At 39.2% G+C, this 26,396-nt stretch overlaps 1 protein-coding gene and 1 non-coding gene across 4 annotated transcripts in view; both read right to left on the reverse strand.

The window, feature by feature from the left end:
• EIPR1 (EARP complex and GARP complex interacting protein 1) overlaps window positions 1-26,396 on the reverse strand; it is a 213,798-nt gene that overhangs the window by 70,144 nt on the left and 117,258 nt on the right. The window lies entirely within an intron of this gene.
• LOC119517010 lies at window positions 22,161-22,300 on the reverse strand. The gene has a single exon (XR_005213438.1). It is a non-coding gene; the product is annotated as a small nucleolar RNA SNORA15 (small nucleolar RNA).

The following is a 26,396-nucleotide window of genomic DNA, read 5'->3' on the forward strand; positions in this document are numbered from 1 at the left end:
GTGGGAGTTGTCATCATTGAAACAGGCTCCTTGATTTAATGGGAAGGATAGGATTGAGAAGGGAAGAGGCTAACTGGCCACAACCGCCAGTTAAATCTGAATATTTTAATGCAAAGACTTCTTCAGCAATGGCTAAAAGATAAAAAGGTATGGTAAGACTACTCAAATATTACCTGGTCTATATAACTGGAAAAACTTAAAGTCCGGGCAGCTTTATTATAGGATGACAGAGCTGTGGCAAAAGGGAATTATTCAGACCTTTGTGAATTGCCATAAAGACTCTGAACTGAGGTCAATCCCTTGGGATTCAACACATCACCAAGGTCTAAGTATCAAAGTGAGGACTGAAGCAGTTGTGGCCAAGTTCATTTTACAGTAGGCCAGTGGGGTTCAGTATCTAACCTGTAATTATTTCCCCAATTCCTGAAAGCATAATTGGAATAGACACACTTGGCATTGGCAGGATCCCAAAACAGAATTCATTCCATGGATTAAAGAGCCACTTATGATAGGAAGGACCAGATGGAAGTTTCCTTCCTTATCAAAATAGTAAACCAAAAACAATACCATAGCATTGATAGAAATGGAGCAATTAGGACTACCCTCAAAGTCTTATAAGATGTTGGAATATTGACTTCTTATCACAACCATTCAACTTTCCTGTTTGGGCTGTGTAGCAGGCAGAAGGTTCTTAGAGAATGACAGTGGATCATAAACTTAAATCATAAACTTTAATCAGGAGGTGACTATAAATTCAGCTGTTTCAGATATACTATTGTTACAAGGGCAAAACAATACAACCCACCCCCTCCAGCTCCTGATACACAAATATTGATCTAGCAATTTTTTTCATAATACCAATTTGAAAGAACCATCAGAAGCAGTTCATAGCCACCTGGCAGGGACAACAGTACATGTTCACTGCCTTGTCTCAAATCTATGTCGCTGCTCTTATGGTCTCTACCACAGTATAGCCCAGGAGTTGGCAAACTATGGCTCACTGACCAAATCTGATCTGCTGCAAGTTTTTTTATGGCCCATGAGGTAAGAATGGTTTTCTATTTTTAAAGAGATATAAAAGAAAACACAGAAGAGTATGAGAAAGAGACCATGTGGGGATTGCAAAGCCTAAAATGTTAACTATCCAGCCCTTTACAGAAAAAAATTTGGTAATCTCTTGTGTCAGTTATCAATTTAATGCTTCTCAGCTCCTAATGCACCCTTCCGTACACTCTGTGATAAATGGAGTTCCTTTGAACATTTCTCCTTTAAAACGGGCAATATGCTGAACTTTACCAGTAGAGGGGCTGGGGAGACACTGTAGGAAGAAGAGGTTCTGCAGTTTGGTCTGGTGAGTGCTGTGAGTTTGAGGATATCCCTTGTTGCTCTGCAGTAGCCAGAAGCCCAAAACACAGCGTCCCTCGGTGATCTTACAGCCTCAGCCTAGCAATAATCTATCCCTGGCATCCTCAACACAGAAACCAGTGCCCCGAAGGCGTCCTGCCCACACCAGCTCCTGAAGACCCCCCACCTGCACCCATATGGGAAAGCCCCACCCATGCCCATGTCCGAAGGCCTCACACGCATGCCAGTGCTCCAATTCCCTCTACAAGCCCCTGCCTGGCCTGAATGCACCCTACCTGTAGCCCAGAGGAGTCTCACCCCCTCTGCACTCTCACTGCACACCCATGCACTGGCTGCTAATCACCTGCTGCCCACCTGCACTGCAGAGGAGCACCTCCTGTTTGCCTAGTAACTACAGACCACCTCTACTAGCCAGTGGACTGGACTATACACCTTCTCAACAAGGTTACAACTTCTTCCAAATTTTTATTTCCTTGCGTACCTTCCCTCAGTCCTAGTACCATACGGAGTTTCCTTGTATATTTTGGTTACTCTTCTAAAGTTAATAATTCTTTATATTAAACTTTCCCTGTTTAGCCAACTGTCTGGTTTCTATCTCCTGAGTAGACTAATAAACCCCTGATCTAGTCCACAGATGCCTTGATCATATTGACAGAACACACTGACCCATTACACTGATGACATCACGCTGATTGGACCTATTAAATAAGAAGTATCACAAGTCTTGGTTGCCTAAATAAACAAAGGGTGGGAAATTAGCCATGGAAATCTCAAGACCCACCTTGGTGACATTTCTAAGGGTCTACTAACTTCGAGCATGTTCAGGTATCTTTGCCACTAAGAGGCCCAATTTATGGTGGGCCTTTTTGAATTTGAGAGGCAACATATAACACACTGGCTCGGCTGCTCCAATCCAGCATCTTATAAGGCTGACAGTTTTGAGTGGAACTCAGACTAAGAGAAGGTTCTCCCAACATTTCCAGTGTTACTCAAACTGTCAGTGGCAAGTAAGAATGCTGAACGGAGCCTCTAGCAAACTCCATTCACAGCACAGACTTTGAGGGTTTTGGAGCCAAATGGTGCCCTTTTCTACGTATAACTATTTTTTCAAGAAACAGCTCCAAGAGAATTGTGGGAAGATAATGGGTAGGAAGTTCCACCAAAACAACAATTGAACTGGCAAGAACTGTCTGAATCAACTCTTTTGAACTCCAGAGTCTAGTGGAACACTGTGCAGCATCCAACAAAGATGGGGAGGAAGAGGCTGGTAAACTGAGGTAAATACCAGTGAATTTTACCCTTCCTGTAGTGGCAGGCAGCAGATGGGACTGCAGACCAAGCCCCCCAGGCAGCTCGCGGGTGCCCAAGCACCTAGTAATCAAACTGTCCAATGCCAAGGAAAGAAGACAGTTCTGAAAGCTACCAGAGAAAAGCAATAAGTTATATATAAGCAAATCCCAATAAGATTAAATGTCCCTCTCTCATAGGAACCACGGAAGCAAGAAGGCAGTGGGAGGAAATATTTAAAGTGCTGAAAGAAAACAATTGCCAACCAAGGATTTTATATCTGGTGAGATTTTCTTTTAAAAATGAGGGAGAGATTAAGACATTCCCCCCAAAAAAAAAAGCCAAGGGAGTTCATCACCACTAGACCTGTCCTACATGCAATGCTATGGGGAGTTCTACAGAATAAAAGGAAAGGACAAAAGGCAGTGGATCAAAGAGACATAAAGAAAGAAAAGACCTTTGGTAAAGGTAACTATCTGAGTAATTATAAATGCCAGTACTACTGAATTGTATTTTTTGGTATGTAACTCCACTTCTTATTTCTTACAGGTTCTAAAATGCAAAGGCATAAGAAGAAACAGCTCCTGGCTTCTACTTGACCCTAGCAGAAACAGAGTACCTAAACATGGGACACCAAGTGCCATGCAACCTGAGGTTCCATCATGAAATGAATGTTATCTGATCCATCAAGGATAGGCACATGCAACAGTACTCCATTGTTAAGTAAAAATTTTGTCTATTCCAAACAGAATCGGGTTCAAGCAGGTCTTGAAAGCACAAGTAAGTCTCATAACCAGGTGGCTCAGACTCCTGCATATCTGGTGTTGCTGCATTGCTGCTTCTCTCAAAACATTCCTTTGATCTCATGGGGACTTTCCTGTGACCACTTGGCTAAGGAAGAAAAACTTGTCTTCGCTTATAGAAGGTTCTGCCTGATAGATGGACCAACAGGGAGTAGGGTACTGCAGCACTGCAGCCCTAATCAGAAGTGTCCCTGAAAGAAAGTGGTAAAGAGAAATCATCTCAGTAGACAAAACTTTGAGCAGTATACTTGGCTGTCCACTTTGACCAGACAGAGAAATGGTCAGATACAGGTCACTATCTGTTTCTGGGAAGTGCTTTATATTTTGGCCATATCATCAAGGACTTGGAAAGAACAGGAACAGGAGTAAAAGCAGGGAAGGGATGTGGATGGATCACTCATGGGAATGCTCACCAAGAGGTCTTGAGTACAAAGAGGTTCTCAAGAAGAACTATGGAGGTCAGCCATTTCTCCCAGTGACCCCACTGTGTACTGATTGTGTGCAAGCTTCTGCATTCTAGTAACATCACCTTTTCCTTTTGTTCCTTCCTGCGGTAGTTGCTTAATGTAGTAACTACTACCTGTGTCTCCTCAGCATTCCCTTTTTGTCTGTATTCTAATTCCTGTATTAGATCCCCTCTGTTTGAAATACCTAGTGTGGTTTCTTGACCCTGACTGATACTCACCTAGATGGCTAATGGATAGTGAATATTTCATTCATTGATATAAGTAATCTGGAGGAAAAAATAGCTAAGATTGTGCTGCATTTGAGGTGCTCAAGGGATATTATTCCAGTTTGCTAAAGCTTCTCTGAAGAAATGCTGATGGCACCTGGGGTTCCTCTGTCACATGAGAAGGCACATGGCCAGAGTCTGCTGGTCCTCTCCTGGGCTTAGCCTCTGGTTTCCGTGGCTTTCTCCAAAATGTCTCTTGGCTTCTGTCTTAGCTTCTTTCTTAGCTTCTCTGCATGTTTCTCCTGGGGAATTTCTGTCTAAGCATCTCTGGGCTCTTTTCAAAATGTCTCTACCTTTTATCCTCTTATAGAGGATGCCATTAAAGACAATTAAGACTTGAATGGGTGGGGTCACATCTCCACAGAAACAATCTAATCAAAAGCTCCCACACACAATAGGTCTGCCTCCACAAGACGAGTAAAAGAACATGGCTTTTCTGGGGTACATAATAGATTCAAACCAGCACAGATATCTAAATGAAAATAGCTACTAGGCAGTTTAACATTTGTATTTGAAACACAGGATGGAAGTAAAGATTTGAGATTCTTTTTTCTATTCCAGTATCTTTATTAACATTTCCTTTCATTTATCAATTTAATAGATTCTAGGACTTCTGACTCTAGCCTTACAGCTATTTATACATTCTGGAAAAAAAATCCTACCTTCAACAAAATACTTAGACATATTTTTAGATTCATGCTTGGTTTCAGGAAAGTAACGAATATGACCAGGAACAAAAAATAAAAAAGCTGCTGAAACTAGAAAAGTAGGTACGGTTGCTCTTTAAATATTAGTCTCTACTAAGCATCAAAATATGGGCAAGCACAAGAGACTATCAAAATCAGGACTATTTGAAAAGAATCAAATAAGATGTCTAGAAATAAAAATTATGATTGTTGAAATCAAAGCCTCAGTTGGCAAGTTCAACAGCAGATTAGAAGTAACTGGTAAGAATTACATCAACTGGAATAAAGTTGTGAGGAAATTACCCAGAAGGCAGCACAGAAAGACAAAGAGATGGAAAAGAGATGCAAATATGGTAGAAAGACTAAAATAGTTTACCATACATCTAGTTGGGGTTTGCAGAGACAAAAACGAATAGACATACAATATTGTAAGAGATAAAGCCTGAGAATTTTCCATAATTAAAGAAAAATGAATATACAGTCTCTGATTCAGGAAGCATAACTATTTCGAAGTTACAGAATAATTAAAAATAAACACATTCCAGTGAAAATACAGAACATCAAAGAAAAAACAAAATCTTAAAAGCTGGCCGTGTTCTGCAGTCGGTTAGATAGCAGCATACTCCGCAAGAGCAAAAAGAGCCAGAAGATAGTGAAATAAAATTGTTCAGAGAAGAACTGCCGAGAATTGTGTTTTCAGCTAAACTTGTATTCAAGGAATAAAGACATTTTCAGATAAATGAAACTGTGAGAACTTACCAACAAAAGACTTTCACTTAGGGAGTTCTAAAGAATGTACCTTAGAAAGAAGGAAAAAGTCTCCAGAAAGTCTGAAATTGGAAGTAAAAAAAAAAAAAAAAAGTTGAGGAAAACAAATGGTGAAAATCTAGGAAACATCTAAATACCGACTACATAAAATAATAACAACAATAATAATGTTCAATTTTGAGGTAGATAAAAAGGCTAAAAGTTAAAAATAAAATATTGGTCAATAATATATGCAAGATGGGAGAGGGGCTGAAAATAGATTTAATGTGTTCTTAAAGATTTTTAATATTGTTTAAAAGGATACTGAATACTTACTTTATTTTAAATATGAACATTAAGGCTTTATCAGTAAAGCATTAAAAGAGTAGAAAAGCATATAACTTCTTTCAGAAACTGAAAAAACAAACAAAATCCACAATCATTTTAAAGAGGGCAGGAAAGGATGAAAAAAAAGATGATATGCACACAGAATAAAAGAAGACAGAAATTATTCCAAATAGAATAATCAGTAATCACAATAACTGGAAATGAACTAAATTCATCAGATAAAATTATAAGACTGGATTAAAAAAAAAATCCGCAAAACGTTTACCAGAGACACCATTAAAACTTAAGGAACAAAAAAACTGAAAGGCAAAGGATAGAAAAAGATACCAAACAAACATTAACCAAAGAAAGGTGATGCAGCCATATTAATATTAATCAAAATAGATTTCAAGTCAAAAGGAACAAAAAAGTCACTACTTAATAATAAAAACTTCAACTCACCAGAAAGATATAAAAATTCTTACATGTACTTAATAAAATTGCACCAAAATATATCAAGTAAAAATTGACAGAATAAGGAAAATCAGAAAAATCCAAAATCAGAGTGGAAGAGACTTTAACACACCTCTCTCAATAACTGACAGAGCAGACAAGAAAAATAAAAATGGTAAAGCTATAAAAAATTGAACACGATTAATAGCTGCACCCAATGATTATAAAATATGTTTTTCTAAAGTATAAATGGAATATATGAAAATTAAGCATAGAATAGACCATAAAATAAAAAAAAACTCAACATTTTTCAAAGAATTAGTATAAAACAATCATATTTTTCACTGATGTCTCAGCCATGGAAAAGAGACTCCACATCAACCTCAAAATTTCTGAAAACCACCAAGAGTGAATAAAGGATGAAGAAAAAGTTAAGTCGTCACAAGAATGAACTTCGCATAGCAGGTGAAAGGTCACTGCAAATAGGCAACCAAATGCTAAAAGCCAGAATTGAAAACATGTTGAAATTATACAATGCAAATACTGTATGGATTTAAATGATCTAACTATAAGAAAAAACATGGACCCAACTAAAGTAATTATAGATGTCAAAGGATTATAAAATTGTAGGATCTTTTTTTACATGAGAAAATTGCTACCCAGGGCAGCTAAGCAACTTGCATAATGACCCTCAGCTGCAAATGGCAGAGCACAAATAGAACTCAAGGCTTCTGGTTCAAGAAACCAACGCTTTCTCTAGTCCATAACATGTACATGTACTAATGACCTTAATCAAATAAATATTAAGAAATTACCAAAACATTAAGGTAGGTAATGAAAACAATCCCACTAAAGTGAAGAAACAGTTCAACTTTGTAGACAATGCTATTACACACAAATACATTTTCAAGATAAGATAAATATACCCCCTTTCTTTTTAATTGTCATTTAGGGTGAAAATTGATCGGAAATGGACTGTTTACTTCCTTGCTACTGTAAACGGTACACAGAGGATTTTGAAAATAATTCTTTGATGATTTGTTGTCAACATAGATATTCTGACACACTGAATATTTATCTACAAACAGTGGATGGTGTGGGATCCTCAGTTGAATAGGAACTGGCTTTATCCCCCACCGTGAAATTTCCTTTCAGGAAACATTGCTTTATAAATAGTTTATCTCTTATAGCACATAAAAGGTAAAATATAGGTAGTTTGCTGTCTTTCTTAAAAACCTGAAAGTATGATAGATTTTTCTAAAATGGTTTTCTCGCTTTCTAGATCACCGTCTTGTTTACTACTGCAACAAGCAACCTTTGGCCCAAAAGCACAATACAGTTATCTATACCCTCTGCTTTGGTAACACAATGGTCCATGCGTTACTTAGTCTTAAGACTGCACTCCATCCACCGTCCACTATCTTCGCTTTCACTGTTTTTGAAAGAGTGTAATGATTGCCCGATCTTCTCCATTCCTAGAATTGTGCTAAGGTATTTTGGGAAGAGTTACTTTAGGTCTACAAATTTCATTTATCAGAAGCTGATGCTTTCAACTGTTGTGGGCTGAAGTAATAACTGTCTTTAAGTTATGGTTGTTTTTTAACAAGGCACATAATTCTAAGCATAAATAATGTTAAAAACAATGGTATCCACATTATTAGGTTAAAAATGTTAGCACCTGCATTAATGGGTCAGTTTACTCAAATTTCCTTTCATTAACATTTTATATTTTGAGTAACACCTTAGACCATGAGTTTGATCACTAAGACAGGAATTAAGAAGACAAAATTATCAACGAGGATGAACACTATTAATTATGCAATAATAGCTTAAATTGGATCCAATAGTAGACACTTTATCTATCTCCAAAACAAACACATTCCATTTCCTCTGTAAAATATCTACCAACTAAAACTTGAAACTAGTAGGCTACGCTCAGTACATCTGCATGCATCTATTCACTCAAGTTGAGTCATATGATTACTGAGTCAGAGGTGTTAGTTCACAAATCTGTTTATGCCAGTTGTAAGTACTGTTGTAATTAAGTACTTTAATTAAAAGTATAAAAGAGAAATTTCTATGCAAGCTAGGTTGAATGGTTTAGAAAGCATCAGTAAAAGCAAGCTATTAAAAATTGCTGCCTATTTAGGTGTGCACAAGACAAAGTAAAACACTGGGCAGAAAATCATAGAAATATAGAAAGATTCTACACTCAGATGGCTTTGAGTTCTTCCTTTAAAGCATTAAAACTACAATTGGAAAACATGGATGACATGTTATGAAAATAATTTATGTAAGAAGGATGATACAGAATCAGAAGGCTCAGTTCAATAAAAATGCCTTGGGCCTATATCAAAAGATGGATAGTATTAAAATTTTTAACAAGTGATGGGAGGCTTGAATATTTAGTAAACATTTATATAGCACTTTCTATGTGCCAATCCCTATTGTAAGTACTTTATAAATATTAACTTATTTATCCTCGTAACAACCGTATGAAGTAGGAACCACTTCCCCCATGGAGATATATTTCTGTTTCTTTTTAATTAAGTGACCAAATTAAGGGCTTCCTTTGTACTCAAATAAGACAGAAGATGTGTGTAGGCTAATTTGGATTGTCTTTGGTGTCAGGCCAGGAACTGAATGCCAGAGCCACAGTTTTTTCATTGTACAGCCCTGAATAATTAATTGAACCCATTTCCTCGCCTTTAAAACTCTCAGATTGTTATGAGGATTAAAATAAACTTAAATGAGAAAGCATAGTTTAAGTGTCAACTCTACTACAAAGAAGGCACTAAGTAAGTGATACTTCCTTTCCTCTGTCCTTCTAGATCTGAAATGGCATTTCATTGAAGTCACATAGTAAAACAGGCAGAACCATCTAAATCAGGCTTTAGTTACAAGTGAGTACAAGTAAGTTCATACTTCAACTTGCAAAGCTCCAACTCCTGGAACTCTCCCTAGCTATTTCTGAGAATTCCCAGGAGTGTCTAAACTTGTAACTGAACTATACCTAGGTCCTAGCATCTGTCTCCTAGACTCTATCAGTTTGTCTTCTAGGCTCAATTCCAGGAACATAGTAAGAGGATTCTACAAGAGTCCTGTGCCAGTTTGACATATTATGTACCCCACAAAAAAGCCGTGATCTTTAACCCAATCTTGTGAGATATCTGGATTAAGTTTTTCCACGGAGATGTGACTTACCCAACTGTAGGTGAAATTTTGATTAGATTATTTCCATGGAGGTATGGCCCCACCCATCCAGCGTGGGTCTTGATTAGTTTACTGGAGTCCTTTAAAAATGCTAGCACAGGCCCAGACGCTTGCTGGCTTAGATCAGAGATGCCTGGAGTCGTGGACCCTTGACGCTGGCAGCAGCTGAGAGACATTTTGAAGATGGCTGTTGAAAGCTGACACTTTGGAGATGCTAGCCCAGAATTTGCTGGGGAGAAGCTAAGAGACAAGCCTAGAGACATTTTGGAGGAAGCCATTTTGAAACCAGAACCCTGGAGCAGACACCAGCCACGTGCCTTCCCAGCTGACAGAGGTGTTCTCGACACCATCCGCCGTTCTTCAGTGAAGGCACCCTATTGTTGATGCCTAAGCCTGGACACTTTTATGGCCTTAGGACTGTAACTCTGTAATCAAATAACCCCCTCTATAAAAGCCAATGCATTTCTGGTATTTTGCATAATGGCAGCATTAGCAAACTTGAACAAAGTCCTAAGAAGGAAATGGGAGGAAGACTTAAGTTGGTAGCACAGAAGCCACTTGCAGTTCTTGCTATCCTTCTGCTCTACTGATTGCTTCTGTTCCACACCACACACAGGCTGCCAGTGGAACTACTGTAGACTCTCCCTGAACCACAAACAGTGGGCCATCCATTGGCCACTGCCCTTGTTATTTTGTGTGTAAGTGTAGACTTTTTGGACCGTCTACCCCACCCTGCCCCACAGGCCACCACTGCTGCTACTATGAACTTCCTCCAAACTACTGCTGCAAGATTGGGCAGGAAAACGTCTTCCACTTCTCGTAACTGGGCTCTCTCAGAGAACACCTTCCACACTGCATTGCTACACCCTCGGAGACAGTGCTCTTCCTTAGTCCATAGCCCTTTCTTTCCCAGATCTACACAGGCACCCCAGCAGGGACCCAAAGAGATGATCGGGCCCAACTCACACTTTACCTGTCCCTGTGCCATTCAGCCCTTGCTGCTCAGCCCAGCCTGCTCCATCAGAGTCTCTTCTGATGGCGAATTCTTTAATTGGGGGTCCTAAAGTCTCTCCTTCCAATTCAGCCTGCTTCAGGGACAGATTCCCAACTATGGGAGAGCTTTGCCCATCTCTAAAACCCAACTACATATAAGATTCAGTTATTTCCAGAGGACCCAAACAAACCAAAGGCTGTGGAGTTGGGGCAGTGCTGTCCAACTCCACATGTCAGCCTGGCAGCCTCATCTCTAACCAAACAAAGCTATCTGGCACAGAAGATAAAAGTCATCATTGATACATTCATTAACTCGCACTCTGTAGGCACCAAGTAATTTTTTGATGCCCATAAAAAGGAAATAGTGACATTTGCTCATGTCAGAATGTTTGCTTTTTGAACACTGTCTTCTTCATGTTCTCACTGAAATAAAGAAAGTTGATTCATCAGCATCAACTAAAGCAAAAATCACCTTAAGGGATGGGTTTTTACCACTATTATAAAACTACTTTGCCACCTGATTGTGTTCAGAAATTAATTAACTCCCCTCTCCTGCTAAAAATCCCTCAGACCTTTATTCTTTGATAATCTAATGATTTGCTTTTTGATGCATTTCGATTTCTAATATTTCCCCCCCAGGATGAAATATCAAAAACAGCCTCCTATAAAAAAATACAGTCAACACAATTTATCCATAAAAACATTTTTTTCCAGTAAAATACTGATTCTTTTACATTGAGTCCCAAGGAGGTAGTACAGAGTAGCAGTAAAGAGGGAATACTTAGACATCAGACAAATCAATGTTAAAATCTTGGCTCTGCTACTTAACAGCCATGCAAGCTATTGGGCAAGTTATTACTTAATGTCACTAAGCCTCAGCTTCCTCACCTGTAAAATGGAGATGGAATAATAATGCCTATTTTCTAGAGATTTTGAAATGAATAAATGAGATGAACAATGGAATGTACTTTTATAGTCCATGATACACGGTATTCAATAAAAGTTAGTTTTGATGAGAATATAGAACAGTAAGTGATCAGGCCATACTGGTCTGTAAACTATGGTTTTGTAATCTGTAGAACAAGGAGAGCCTTCTTCTTTCCTGTCACAAGCTCTGATGTCAATCAATGAAATCCAATTTTTATATACACAACATTATGTGACATCACACATCATATGATTTACTGGAATTAAATAATATCTCTAACTTAGATCAATGCCTCTGGCTAACAAAAGGTAATAGGCTCTCATCCAGCTTAGTAGTGGACATAGAGCAGCCTGTGGTTCATCAGTTAAATTTTGCAAGTAGCATTTTGGAAAGAGGGAGGAAAAAATATTTTAACTGATTTTTATATAGTCCAGCTGTTTCACCATTAAAATACCTTAAAACACCTTAATGTTCCTTTAAAAACAGGAAAAGGATGTGGGTTTTTTTAATTTCCTTTCTCTCTAAATTTTTAACTTTTTTGAGCAGTGGGGTGAGGGAGAATTCAGTCATAGTTCCAGAACTTTTCTCTTTCCCCATCATCCATCTTATACAGCAAATACCTCTTTAAACCAGTTTAGTACTTCAGTATTTGCCCAGCACTTTTCATGTATCCATGACTATGTGCAAAACAATTTGTATCAGTATTACCAATGTCTTATGGATAAGTAAATATACCCTCAAAGAAGCTAAAACACTCACTCCAGCTCACACAAAGGAACCTGAAGCCAGCCTCCAAATTCTTAGCCCAGCATTCCTTCCACCTCCCCATGCTCCCTCTAGGTGGGATCTCACAGGGTTCATAGGGTCAGATGATGCAGTTTAAGCAGAGAATTGTCCTAATCCCAGGGCCAGGCATGAGGAATGGGATGGGGTGCAGGTGAACCTACACCACGCTGACCCAGCACGCTTATTTTATTTTTCATTATTACCATTATTTCTACCTAGATAAATGTTTTAATGCGTTAACAAACTTTCCCTTGACTTGAATTTGAGCTCTAGAAGAGCAAGGGCAGTGTCTATCTAATTCATGGAATTCACTGTCTCCAACATGCCTGGTAGAAAGTAAGAACTCCATAAATGTTTGTTGAATAAATGAATTTGTCTTTTTCAAGTGATTTTAATATTACCAAGCAAGCCTTTTTTTTTTTTTTGGAGTGGCAGGAAGTGGGGAGAGGTCTGTCCCTTACTTTCCTTAAATGAAACATGGAATGGCTTCAACAATGTGCTCCTTGAGTTATAACAGTGTTTGGCGAAACAAAGGCACAGTTCCTCACAGACATTTTGTCTTCAAGGGCATTTTGAGGCCCCTCACACACAACCAGTAAACTATGTATCCCAGGGCTATAGTCCCAAGGATACTTGCCCCCTCCACTGAATGTGCCTTGTCTTTACCTGCTTCATCTCATCCCAGCTCTCTAGGTGATTAAACTATTCATTGCTTGATAAGTGCCCTCATCATTTCTAAGAGCACCTTGCATTACTGCTGCCCTTGCTGAACCTCTTCTTTTCTGGTTTTCCTTCTTTCTGGTTTCTTTGTCTTCTATATCACTTCTCTCCTCAGGGTGCTGTGTACATTGTGGAGACTTTCCCATACAAGGGAGCCCAGCCAAGGGGACGGGTGGGGCAGACAGCTCTACCTGCACCCTGCATACAAGCTGGGCACTGGGTGGGACGGCCTCCACGCACAGGTGCCCTCTCCAATCACACAAAGGTGCTGTCTACTCACCAAACCAAGTGCTTGCCCAAAGAGGGGCCCTTATTTGTGTGTGTATGTTTGACTCATTATACATTTTTTGGTCTATATGTCTTCTAGTGGTATAGCATAACCTAATTAATACAAAAATCCCTGACGTGCCTGCATGGTTATCTGGTGGCTCTGCCCCTGCTTCTTAGCACTCCTAAAAGAAGGCTGACAGGAAGGCTGATGGTATTTTCCTATTTTTTTTTAATTTTTTTGTCTATCACCAACCAGAGTATACTTCTCTTGAGGAGGAAGGGGAGAACTAGAAGGCAATTCTAAGAAGAAGAAATCTTCATTATGAAAGGCAAAACAGATCCAGGGGTGAGTTACCTGGGGATATTTTTATCTTTCTATAAAAAGGAAAAACAAAACAAAACAAAATCATGAGAAAAGGCAAACAGAAGGGAGTATTTTAAGAGACAAGATAAATATGTATATATATATGAAAAGTGCAGCAATTCAGTTATTCCAAAAAACAGCTGTACCACATACATGTTTCAGAGCACGTAATATGTCTATGGAAGTATCAAAGTTCTCAGTACTTAGTACATAGGAACACTTTCAGTGTTTCCCAAAAGCTCCTCTTTAGATGGTCAATTCTAAAACATAATTTAAATTCACTAAATTAGAATATTGCATATTGATTAATTCTTTTTACCTGTCCATCTACCCCAAATTAAAATTCTATCTTGAAAATTTGATTCCAAAATGAATCGAGTACTCTGTATCTTTTCAAATATAATGATGTTTATTTCAAATCCCTGTAGATGGGTCAGAAAGAGAAAAAATATAAGCCACAAATCCTTTTGACATAAATGAAAAACTAAAACCAAAGACTCTATGAGATGGCCCAGAGCCTCTACTGAATACTAAAGGATCTTCTACTACTTAAATTGAGTTAGTGTTAAATGTAAAGGCCAAGTTAAAATACCAGACTGCTTCAAAAGGTGAATTGCTTGAAAATTGGAATTTTATATTCAATACTGTAAACAAGATAACCAATGAGAGCCAGGAGGTGCTGTGATCATTTGAAGATGGGAACCCAGCAAAGATCAAATAAATTAGTTGATGAAAACACTAGGAGGAAAAGCAGCAAAGACTCGATTCCATCCGGTACTATGCTGGGATTCTTGTCAGCAGTCATCACCCCAGGTCCCCGCTGTCCTGTCCCCTACCTTCATTTCTTCTGGCACCACTAGCTAAGTAGAATCCTCTCTACTGGACAAGCACCCATCTCCTGGTGGGTGGGTGTCTCTCTTAGGCATTCCTTGCAGCCACTCCACCATTCCACACACAACAGACTGCAACACTGAAGCCCTGAACATAATAAAACAGTTGCTCCAGATCAGCTGTGCTTTACCTTCAGACAAAGTCATCAAATCCATTTTTTCTAGCCTTCTGTCTGAAGCAAACACAAAACACAGTCCTACAGGCTTCAATTAGTAAAGAAGTGCCTTTTATTCTCTTCCCTCTTCACTCCCTCCCCTTCTGTGTATATATGGACAAACCCAAAATTACGGTCTCTGACTGTTCGGTCATTTTGTTTCACTCCTTGAAACTCAACTGCAATTCATTCATAACCTTGAAACCCAACTGAAAATGCTCCCGACATCAGTGCCTAGAGACAGCCACACTGAGCTGCAGCGCTGCTCACCTGATGGGGTGTGTGCTTTGATCAGCTCAGGTGCTGCAGAGCCAGCTGCAGCCATGGCGTTGCCCGGGGAACAACAGTGGAAGCGTGTGCTTTCTGGCTCTGTGCAGAGGTCCTTCTGCACCATTGCCACTGTGTTCTTGCTGTGCAAAGCTGAAGTGGTGGAGCAGCCCAGCTGGTGCCCATTAATGCACTTGGTGTGATCGGAACAAGAAGCTACTTTTAGAAGCCTTATTCTTCCCATTGACAAACAGGCTGATCTGATGGCCGTATTAATGAACATAACATCCCTTGCCCACCCAACAAAATGGAGAAATTTTAAAGAGATAGTCATTTCAAGGATGCAATCATTATTTTTTAAACATTACCTTTTAACTAGAAATAAAAGCAGTAACCCAGCATACCTATGGAATAATCTGCTCATTGACTTATTGTAAACTCTTCTCTTCCCTGTTTTTACTTTGCTTAAAATGGTTCAAAACGCAGGAAGTTAGAATGGGGGGTGGAGGTGGGGATGGATTCGGAACACATGAGTAAAAAGACTAATTTTAGACATATCTATTTGATCATTTTCTTTAAATGCACCAGGCAATTGTTTAGAAATTCTGGATCTCATCATGAAATGAAAAAAAAAAAAAAAACTTGGGAGACTTAATAACATTTTATATATTTACAGCACTTTTCATTTAAAAATCTCCCAGTGATCAGATCCTTTCAAATGCCAAAGGTAGTTGAAGTTGGTCAAACTGCGTAATTTTCATTTGAAGGCTTAGTTAAAAGCTCAAGAAAGGGCATGGGGGAGAGGGGCATGTGGAAGTGGGAGGAGTGCAACATATCCCCAAATAATACTACTTTATAGCTGGCCACCAAAAGCCTAGATGAAACATAGTCATATTAATGATTTTTCATAGAGAACTGAAAACAAAACAATACAAAATACAGGCCACCTATCAATCAAATATATGAAATTTTTATATAACTTCTATATCAAGTCAATGTATTCTTTAGCTAAATAAGACCCAGTTAATATTCTTCATGACAAGACCTATGAAGATCATGCACACATTCACACACACACACACACACACACACACACACACACAATCTAGTACAAAAGTTTGACAGCTGGTTTAGTACTGTAAAAATAGATTAGAAATTCTTAATAACTGTGCCCTAACTCCCACCCCCATTTAATCTCCCCCCCCACTTATATGGTCCTAACTAGAAAAAAAGTCAGCAAGGCATCCAGTTGTCCCTAACCTGTGATTCCCACTTTTGTTGTACAAGATTAAACTCCCAGGAGGATTTGTCGCCGTAATTTCAAAGCTAGTGACTCCCAAACAGGGGTGGCGTATCATAAAAGGAAACCATGTATCCAGATGTTGTCTAGGTGCTACCTAAAGCTTGCTTCCTCTACCAGAACAACAACAAAAACCACATAATGAATCTATTAGAATGGGCTCGGTAATGCTGCACTGACTAACAAATAAACAGAACAAATTTAATTGGCTTCTAACAACAAAGGATCATTTCTTGCTCAGGCTCCACATCCCTTGTAGGTTGGCAGGAGCTCTGCTCCATTTCTCCTCATTCTGGGACTCAGACTGGAAGAGAAGTCACTATCTCCACTGCTGCCCATGGTGCAGAGGGAAAAGGAACTCTGGAAGAACTCTCAGCTGAAATTAAAGCTCCAACCCAGAAGTGACTTACAACACACTAGCCAAAACAAGTCCTTTGGATTCTCCTAACCATAACGGATGCCCAAAAGGGTAGGAAGACTGGATATCAGTGAGCAGTACTAAAGACTACCATGCATTAACGAGAGGGAAAAATAGAAAAATATGAAAGAAACACCTTGAAGAGTGTCCAAAAGGAACTCAGCAGACCTCAGAGCGTTCTGAAGCTCACTGGTTATCATGGCTAGGAAACAGGGTGCAAACGACAGACCCCAGAGACAGTGCAAGAAAACAGGAAAAGTAATGGCTGCCGCATTAGTGTGCTCAAGAGCTGGCTCAGTCTGGAAGTGTGGGCTGGAAGCTAGGTATCATTCACCAATATCCATTGGTATTTGTGGATAAAGGGGAAATGGGAAACGGAAGCAATATTAATTGAATTTGTATTATGTGATAGCACTTAGCAGTCCTCAACACACTTAATCCTACGCCACCAAGTAAATGTTACTCTCATTCTGTTCATGAGAAAAATTAGACTGAGAGAGGTTCACTTTCCAGGATCAACGAGCAACTAAATTGGAGCCAGGATTCATTCTCAAGTCTTTCCAACTCCAAAATCCCACCCACTGCCCATCTCATTGCACTATCCTGCCTACCAGTTAATGCCAGGAAACAGCAGACAGTTAGGAAAAGGGCAGGTGGCAGAACTCAGAAAAAGAAAAGATGGTGGTTGAGGGGGTGGAAAGGAGATGCAGTGGATATTGCAGAGCAGCAGTCCCTGCATGTCAGCCAAGGAAGAGATAAAGGGCACATCAAGTGCCGTATGAAAATACCTAAAGATGTGTATACCCTTTTACCCAGCAATTCTTCCCCTAGAATTTTATCCAAAGGGGGAAAAATTTAAACAAGAACTGAAGATGTATATGGATGGATTTTTAATGAAGCATCATTTATAAGAGCAAAATATTGAAAATGTCTACTAAAGGAAAATTGGCTAAATATACCATGACATTTTACACTAACTTTAAAAATGATGTTGTAAAAGAATGACTTCTACCTCCTATCCCGGCTCTAAAACCGAACAATACCCCCAGGTTAGTAAGTCTGCTGCCTCTGCTACTTCCAGGACATCAAGTCTATCTCCACAAGTGACAGATTCTAGCCAAGAAATAAGAAGCTGGGGAGAAGGAGAGGGGAAAAGCTGGCTCGAAACCACAACTTGGTGTCAAGCCTTGAAGGCTAGTGACAGGGTCAAACTGGAGAGCAGAAAATGTAGCCAAAACCCCCTGACCCAAGACAACTGCTACAGTGGAATGGGAAACTATGATGGATATAGTGCACTACCAGGAAATCATTGCCCATAGTCCCTGTTTAACTCACGACTCCCTGCTCTTATTACAGCCTATAGAGTCAATTAAGTGCCCCAACATCAGGTACTGAATACTTTCAATTCCAAAACAGTGGCTTTGTTTATTTCCTTTCAGAATTACTCCATATTAATTGAAAGAAATTATCCCAAGTTCAAAAAGAAACAAGTCACTGCCAACAACACAGAGGTCTAGGATAGTCTGGTGAAGTACCAAGCTTCCGATATTGCACAAAAGCCACCAACTAGGAGTGTTAAAAATCAACCTTATTTATAAGCCAATGGGTAAATTTAAAACTGTTGTCATTATGTATACCTGTGTATGACATACATATAATACTATTTATATTTAAAGTCTTTACCGTTAAACAGCTTCTACTAATTCCCAGTTGTCAAATGCTAAATTTCATCAAGCCCCAGGAGAGAACTACAGAAGAAGAAAGGAACATCCAGGAGACAGGCTTGCTAAGTGTATCTTGGGAAGATGGGGTGAGGGATATTCTGGTATTCACAATCTGTATTATCTGCATTCTCGTGGCCACTACCTAAGTTTTTATTTTTCTTTTCACCAAGAAACATTTCTGTGAAACTTCTTGGAGTTGGGTTGTTTGTGTATGTGGCTTATGAATATGTCTGTGTGTTCATCTCATCACTCACAAAAAATTAATGTGCTGAAGTAGACACTACTAATTCCAGTTTTTTTAATGAGTATATGATTCCTTTTCTCCGGCCCCAACTTGGAGCATGTTTGATATGGATTAGAGAGTCATGTGTGATGAATTTTGACAGTGAAGAATCATTGCCTAAAGGCTAAAGCAGCAGACGGGAGAAGCAAGCCTTGAATTTCATCATCAGTAACTTATGACCTTGAAAAGCTGCTTTTATTTCAGCCTTTCAGATTCTGCACTGGAAAATGAGGGATATTATTTTTCAACCACTTTGACTTTTACTAACTAGGCACAGGGGCTCTCTAAAATATCTCATCACTATCATATTCCAAAATAAAAAGGAAATCTAGACGCTGAATTGGAAGGGCATTTTGGGACTCTTAAGTAGTTTACAAATTTTCATTAAGATTATTCAGCTCCTTCAAAAGTTACCACAGGATGAACAAATGGATGACTGTGAAATACCAAACGTTAAAATGGGTGAAGATCTTCCATCCTTCAGTCTGCTATGGTATTTGGAAAGTTCTTTTGGTGCTTTTACTGGTAGTATCAAATAAACAATAGCTATTAATGACTGTAAGAATATTACTAATAAAAGAAGTACTTCCAATTATAAAGCTAGACCATTATTCCGGTCCTTGAAAGAGAAGATGCTGGCAAGGATTCTGTTGCTAAGCAACAGGACTAACTCTCCTCTCCTCACCCTCCAGTACGCATTTCAGGTGTCAGCTTTGTGACCTGTCAGCCAGTGTTAGAGGGTGTCAGCCACTTGACTTGAGTCCAAATGTGCAGATCCCAGCAGACACGACCGACCTTTCACTGTCTCAGAGAAAAACTTCCTCACAGAAAAGATAGCCAGACATTGTGGCATTGCAAAGGCATCTATTAACTTCCAAGTGCCTAATCTCTGAAAATAAATGCATCTTTTTCAAAAGATATAACATATGGATGTGCACTCACTTAAAGCATGGGGGAGGGAGGAGGGCAGGGGCAGTAAGGCTTTTTACACAATATTCCAATCCAATGGTGATTCCTCCGTTACTGCATGGCGTCAGTATCAGTCAACTTCACAGACTGTAGTGTAAATATAGGCTGCCAACCTCACATGTAGCCTACACATGCTTCATCCAGAACATCTCCTTTGAAATAATTATTTACATTTTTTTTTAAGCTAGATGGCCGTATATGTGCACATATGAACACTAAGAGCCTTCTTTCTTTTATAGCGCCGAATGCTTTTTCGGAGGGCTTTCACATCCATTATCTCATTTGATTAAAATGCAGTCTTTCAAAACCATGATTTTCACACACTACTCAGCTTTCTGGAGTTTTAATTGCCCATTTTGCTTTCTTCCTAGGCAACAGAACTGCTCTATTAATACCTCCCCACTGGTATAGGGGAGAAGGCAGACAAGGGAAATTTCATTTTCATATTAATTGGGAAATTTCTCTGTCGCTTCCTTCCTTGACCTCTCAGTGTTCACTCTTTTTGCCTCTTTCTTTCTCAATCGTTCCTCTGTCATTCTCTTCTATGTCAGTTATATCCCAGATTGTACTTCTAAAACAAAGAACTGCAACCTCACAATGTTCTTTCCCTCTGTCAGGACAGAGGGTGCAGGATGATGTGACCTAGAGACCTAGAATTGTGTTACTCTACCTATAGCAAATCTATAACAAATAGGAAGAACATTTCCTTTGGAGAGAAAGGGGATTATAAACCTGGAGTCATAATCATGCTACTAACTCCAAAGATCAATTCTCTGTCCCCATCTCACTTCACTTCATGGCATCATTTGACATAGCTAACCATCCCTTCTTTTTTTTAATTACAGAAGTTGTGGGTTTGCATAAAATACAGGGCTCTCATATACAACCCTATTATGAACACCTTGCATTGTTGTGATACATTTGTTACAACTGATGGAGGCACATTTTAAAAATTCTATTAACTATAGTCCATGGTTTAGCTTAAGGTTCAGTGTTAGTGTTGTGCAGGTCCACGAATTTTTTAAAATTTTTATTGTAGTAACCTATATAAAACCTAAAAATACCCCTCTCAACCACATTCAAATATATGGTTCAGGACTGTTAATTACCTTCTCAATGTTGGCTACAACACCACTTGCCACTACTACTACTTTTCCATCATCCCAAACAGAAACTCTACATATTTTAAGACTTAACTCCCTATTCCCAATCAAGAACCCAATCTCAGGTAAACTATATTACAGATTCTAATTCTGTGAGTTTGCTTATTCTAACTACTGCATACCAGTAAGATCACACAGTATCTGTCCCTCTCTGTTGGCTTATTTCAATCAACATGGTGTCTTCAGGGTTCATCCATGTTATCACATGTATCAAAAATTCATTCCTTTTTATGGCAGAATAATATTCCATTACCCCATTTTGTTTCTTCACTCATCAGTTCATGGACACTTAGGTTGTTTCCATCTTTTGGCAATTGTGAATAATGCCACTATGAACATTGGTATACAAATATCTGTTCAAGTCCTGGCTTTAAATTCTTCTGGATATATCCCTAGAAGTGAGACTGCTGTGTCATATGGCAATCCTATACTTAAATTTCTGAGTAACTGCCAAAATGTATTCCATAGCATCTATACCATCTTCCATTCCTACAGCAATGAATGAGTGTTCTGATTTCTCATTATGCTTTCCAACACTTCCCAAAATTTTCCATTTTATCAATAGTAGCTATTCTAACAGGTGTGAAATGGTATCTCATGGTTTTGATTTGCATTTCTTTAATGGCTAATGATGTTGAGCATCTTCTCATGTGCTGTTTAGCCATTTGTGTATCTTCTTTGGAGAAATTTCTATACAAGTCTTTTGTCCATTTCTTAATTGGGATGTTTGTCTTTTTGTTGCTGAGTTGTAGGATTTCTTTATATATTCTGCATATTAAGCCTTTATTGGATATGTGGTTTCCAAATATTATCTCCCATTGTGTACCTTGTCATTTTACTTTAATGATAACTTCCTTTGAGGTGCAAAAGTTTTTAGTTTTAATAAGGTCCCACTTATCTATTTTTTCTTTTGTTGGCTATGCTTTGGGTATAAAGTCTAAGAAACTGTAGCCTAACCCAAGGTCCTAAAGTTGCTTCCCTAGGTTTTCTTCTAGGAATTCTATATTTCTGGCTCTTACATTTAGGACTTTGATCCGTTTTGAGTTGATTTTTGTATATGATGTGAGGTAGGAGTCCACATTCATTCTTTTGAAAATGGAGATACAATTTTCCAAGAACTATTTGTTGAAGAGGCTATTCTTTCCCAACTGAGAGCTCTTAGCTCCTTTGTCAAAAATCAGATGGCCGTAAATATGAGGGTTGATTTCTGAGCTCTTCATTTGATTCCACTGGTCTCTATGTCTGTACTGGTATCATTATCATGCTGGTTTGATTACTATTTCTAATAAGTTTTATTGTGTTTTTGTTTTTGTTTTTTTTGTATTCACATTTCCTAATGATATGCTATGAAGAAAACTTAGAATACCATCACAACCATTTTAAAGGGAAGACTATACTTTTGCATGGTGTCTGGCTGTTTGCAAAGTGATAAAAAGAACACAGTATTCAGCCATGCCTTCTAATAAGTTTTAAGATCAGAAAGTGTGAGTCCTCCAACTTCATTCTTCTTTTTTAAGATGGCTTTGGCTACTCGGGGCCCCTTACCCTTCTATACAAATTTGATAATTGGCTTTTCCATTTCTGCAAAGAAAGTTGTTGGAATTTTTATTGGGGTGGTGTTGAATCCGTAAATCACTCTGGGTAGAACTGACATCTTAACAATATTCAGTCTTCCAATTCACGAGCACGGAATGTCCTTCTACTTATTTAGGTCTTCTTTGATTTCTTTTAACAATGTTTTGTAGTATTCTGTGTACAAGTCCTTCAGATCATTGGTCTGAGTTATTCCTATACATTAGATTCTGTTCTTTACTATCTTAAATGAAATTTTTTTTCATTTTTTCTTCTGACTGTTCATTATGAGAATACAGAAACTATTGACTTTGTGGTGCTGATGTCATACACCACCACTTTGCTCTATTCATTTATTAATCTAGAATCTTTGCTATGGATTTTTCAGGATTTTCTGTACATAGGATTGTGTCATCTGCAATCATGGAAAAGTTTTACTTCTTTCTTTCCAACTTGGATGCCTTTTATTTCCTTTTCTTGCCTAACAGCTCTGGCTAGAACTTCCAGTGCAGTGGTGACAATGGGCATTCTTGTCTTTTTCCTGATCTTAGAGGGAAAGCTTTTGTCTTTCACCATTAAGTAGGATATTAGCTGTGGACTTTTCATATGCCCTTTATCATGTTGAGGAAGTTTCCTTCTTTTCCTAGTTTTCTAAGTGTTTTTATCAAGAAGAGGTGCTAGACTTTGTCAAATGCCTTTTCTGCATCATTTGAGATGATCAAGTGTTTTGTTTTGTATTTCATTTTGTTAGTATGGTGTATTATACTAATTGATCTTCTTATGTTGAACCACCCTTGCAGATGGGATAAATCCCACTTATTCATGGTGTATAATTCTTTTACTGTGCTATTAGATTCTGGTTGCTGGTGTTTTGTTAAGGATTTTTGTATAGATATTCATAAAAGATATTAGTCTGTAAATTTCTTTTCTTGTGCCATCTTCATCTGGCTTTGGTATGAGGATGATACTAGTCTCACAGAATAAATTAGGAAGTGTTCCCTCCTCTTCAATTTTTTGAAAGAGTTTGAGCAAGATCAGTGTTAATTTTTCTTGGAATATTTGATAAAATTACCCTGTGAAGTCATCTAGTCATGGGCTTTTCTTTGTTGGAAGGTTTTTTTTTTTTTTTTTTGGAGATAAGGCATGCATTTAATAGGAGTTACTTACAGGATATGGCTTGTTCCATGGAGGCAGCTAGCCGGGAAAGATGGAAGTTAGCGCTTCACAAAAGCAGGGAGTACCGGGGGTAGTTTGTAATAGTTAGGACAAGGAGGACAAATTCTGTGAGAACAGAATTTGGCAGGGTCTTGTGACACAATGGTGTGGAGATTGTTATCAACAGTGTTCAGAAGAGGGGAGTTTCAATGCTTTGTTAACAATACATTTTTTCCTCCCCTGGGGAGGTCTGATGACTTTTAAGGTCTGTCCTGGTCAAGTAGGCAGCTACATAAAATCACTATCGAGGGGACAGGGCTTGGGTCCTGGGTTCCCACAATCCACTCCCACATAGCAGACTTCATTGACCATAGGACAGACATTGCATCCATAGACAACAGAACACCAGACATAACCACCTCCCACCCCCAACCAAACGCACACACAGAGGTAACAAATTTACAGAGATGTCGCTATGGCCAAGAAAGGAAATTAAACCATTTAGATAAGGGTCTACTGATAATTGCTGAATTCTGTCAGGCCAGTACGATATTTCACGCAGTCTAATTGGCAGGGGTCACAGTCCAAGAAAGGCCAGTAGCACCTAAAGGTGGCAAGTCCATGCAAATCCAACACTGGATTCCACTGTGAGCATGAGTTACTGCTGAGGCCCACTGTAGAAAGGTGTTTGCTGGGTGAAAAGAAAGATGTTTATGGGGAACAATAAGGGATAGTTTCTGATGATTTAACAATATACATGCTCGAGTTCCATTGGTTGATAACACTGGAACATTATGGGGAGGTTTTAAATACCAGACATTCTCCATCTGCAAATCTTGAGAGTCTTCTACCATTACGGTACAATTAATTGGCATAAGAAGGATCCACATAGTCATGCATAAGGTTCCCATGGAAATAGGAGGCCCCAGATTGATGGTAAAGATTTTAACAGGCATTTAGGTCTAACTACAATATTTTGGGTAACTCCTATTCCCCAGGGACTTAGGAGTCCTAACCCACATGGCTGCATAGGCCAGCACCAGGGCCAACTGACCATTTAGACAAGGGGTCATTTTGTTGCCCCTGTTTTGTATGGTCTGAGGCACAGGCAACAACAGATTATTACTATTTCCCTATTTAGGCTGTAAAGCGGCTGGCCCTTTAGCTTGGGTTCTCAATGCTTGCATTGGTCCTGCTGTTAGTATTTTCAAGAGGAGCTGGGGCTGCAGCTCTAGGTGTGGAGTTCAGGCAGGTTAGGCCCTGATAAAACCTTTTGTTGTATAGATTTTAAGGTCCACAGACCATGCCTGGTTCATCTGTTCAGTGAAAGGGGTCCCCTGATCGCTGTCTATTTGTACAGGTGTGCCATACAGAGCACACACCCTTTCCAAACAGTTGATGGTGGCCTGCTGGTTCACCTTCCCCACCAGGAAAGCTAACAAAAGTTCTGTGCCATGTCCATGGCAGTAAATGCATACCTCGAGAACGGAAGGTGACCGATGTAGTCCACATGTCCCATCTGGTGTGGTAGCCTACGTGGTTGGAGCACAGAGCATGAGGGGCACTCTTTAGCGATGTCCATTAGATGCTGGCAACAGTTACCTTTCACCGTTGGCAGGCATCCCAGATGTATTTCCACGATTCTTGTCATTTAAACAGCTACCTCAGGTGCAGCAACTTTAGCTGCTGAATCTTCTATACAGAACACTCTGAGAATCTTGTGCATTTCTGCATTCAGAGGGCTGGTTTTGAAAACCCTGCACTGTAGCAGGCAGGCCCTCCACCTGGCTAGTACGTTCAGCTAGACACTGCCAGAGTGTGGTTTAGAAGTTGTGTCAGTTATCCACCCCTGAATAGGAATGGCCATTTTTAAAGTTACTGGGCATCTTTGCATCAGTCCCTCCACATGCAATAAGGTATTATATGCAACACACAATTACTTTTTTAGGGGGCTGTATCTCAGTTCTGCCTCTTTCCATAATGGTGACCAAAGCCAAGAGGCATTCATTTAGAATGCTGCCTCTGCCACAGAACCCACCCAAAGCCAATATTAGTGCTGGCTACATCCAATTCACAGGGCAGGTCTGGATCTATGCCCCCAGTACTTGTGCCTGTCTTACTGCCCTTTTTGCCTTTTTAAATGCAGCCTACTGGGAGGTGTTCCATTCCCAGGGATAGCCTTTCCTAGTCAAGACGTTCAAAGGTTTTAACATTTGGACTAAGTGAGGAACAAAGGTCTCTAATACCCCAACAACCCCAAGAAAACCATTAGTTGCTTTGGCTTTTGCGACGCAGGAAAACATTGCACCTTAAAGAGAGTTACTGGTTAGTGAAATAGAGTTAGACTTGTGGGACTTTTCTACTTAGCCAAGTCCTTTGCCATGAGACCATGGCAGATGGTCAGGCTACGTACATCATCCTGGGGAAGCACAGTCAAAGTCCACTGTTGGCCTCCATAGGAGAAGGCTAACACCGGCTGGTTGATTTTCCAGAAATGCCTTGTTCCATGGCAGCAGCAGGCCAGGAAAGGTGGAAGTCAGCGCTCTACTGTTGGAAGGTTTTTGATTAACTGGTTCAATCTCTTTACTAGTTATTGTTTCATTGGGATATTCTATTTCTTCTTGAATCAGTGTAGATAGTTTGTGTGTTTCTAGGAATTTGTCCATTTCTTCTAGGTTATCTATTTGCTGGTATACAGTTGTTCATTGTTTTTCTTTCAGTAGGGTTGGTAGTAATGTACCACTTTTCCTTTCTCATTTTAGTTATCTGTGTCTTCTCTCTTTTTTTCTTTGTCTAGCTAAAGGTTTGTCAATTTTATTGATCTT

The sequence above is a fragment of the Choloepus didactylus genome, chromosome 20 (genome assembly GCF_015220235.1).
Source record: "Choloepus didactylus isolate mChoDid1 chromosome 20, mChoDid1.pri, whole genome shotgun sequence".
Taxonomy (NCBI): Eukaryota; Metazoa; Chordata; class Mammalia; order Pilosa; family Megalonychidae; genus Choloepus; species Choloepus didactylus.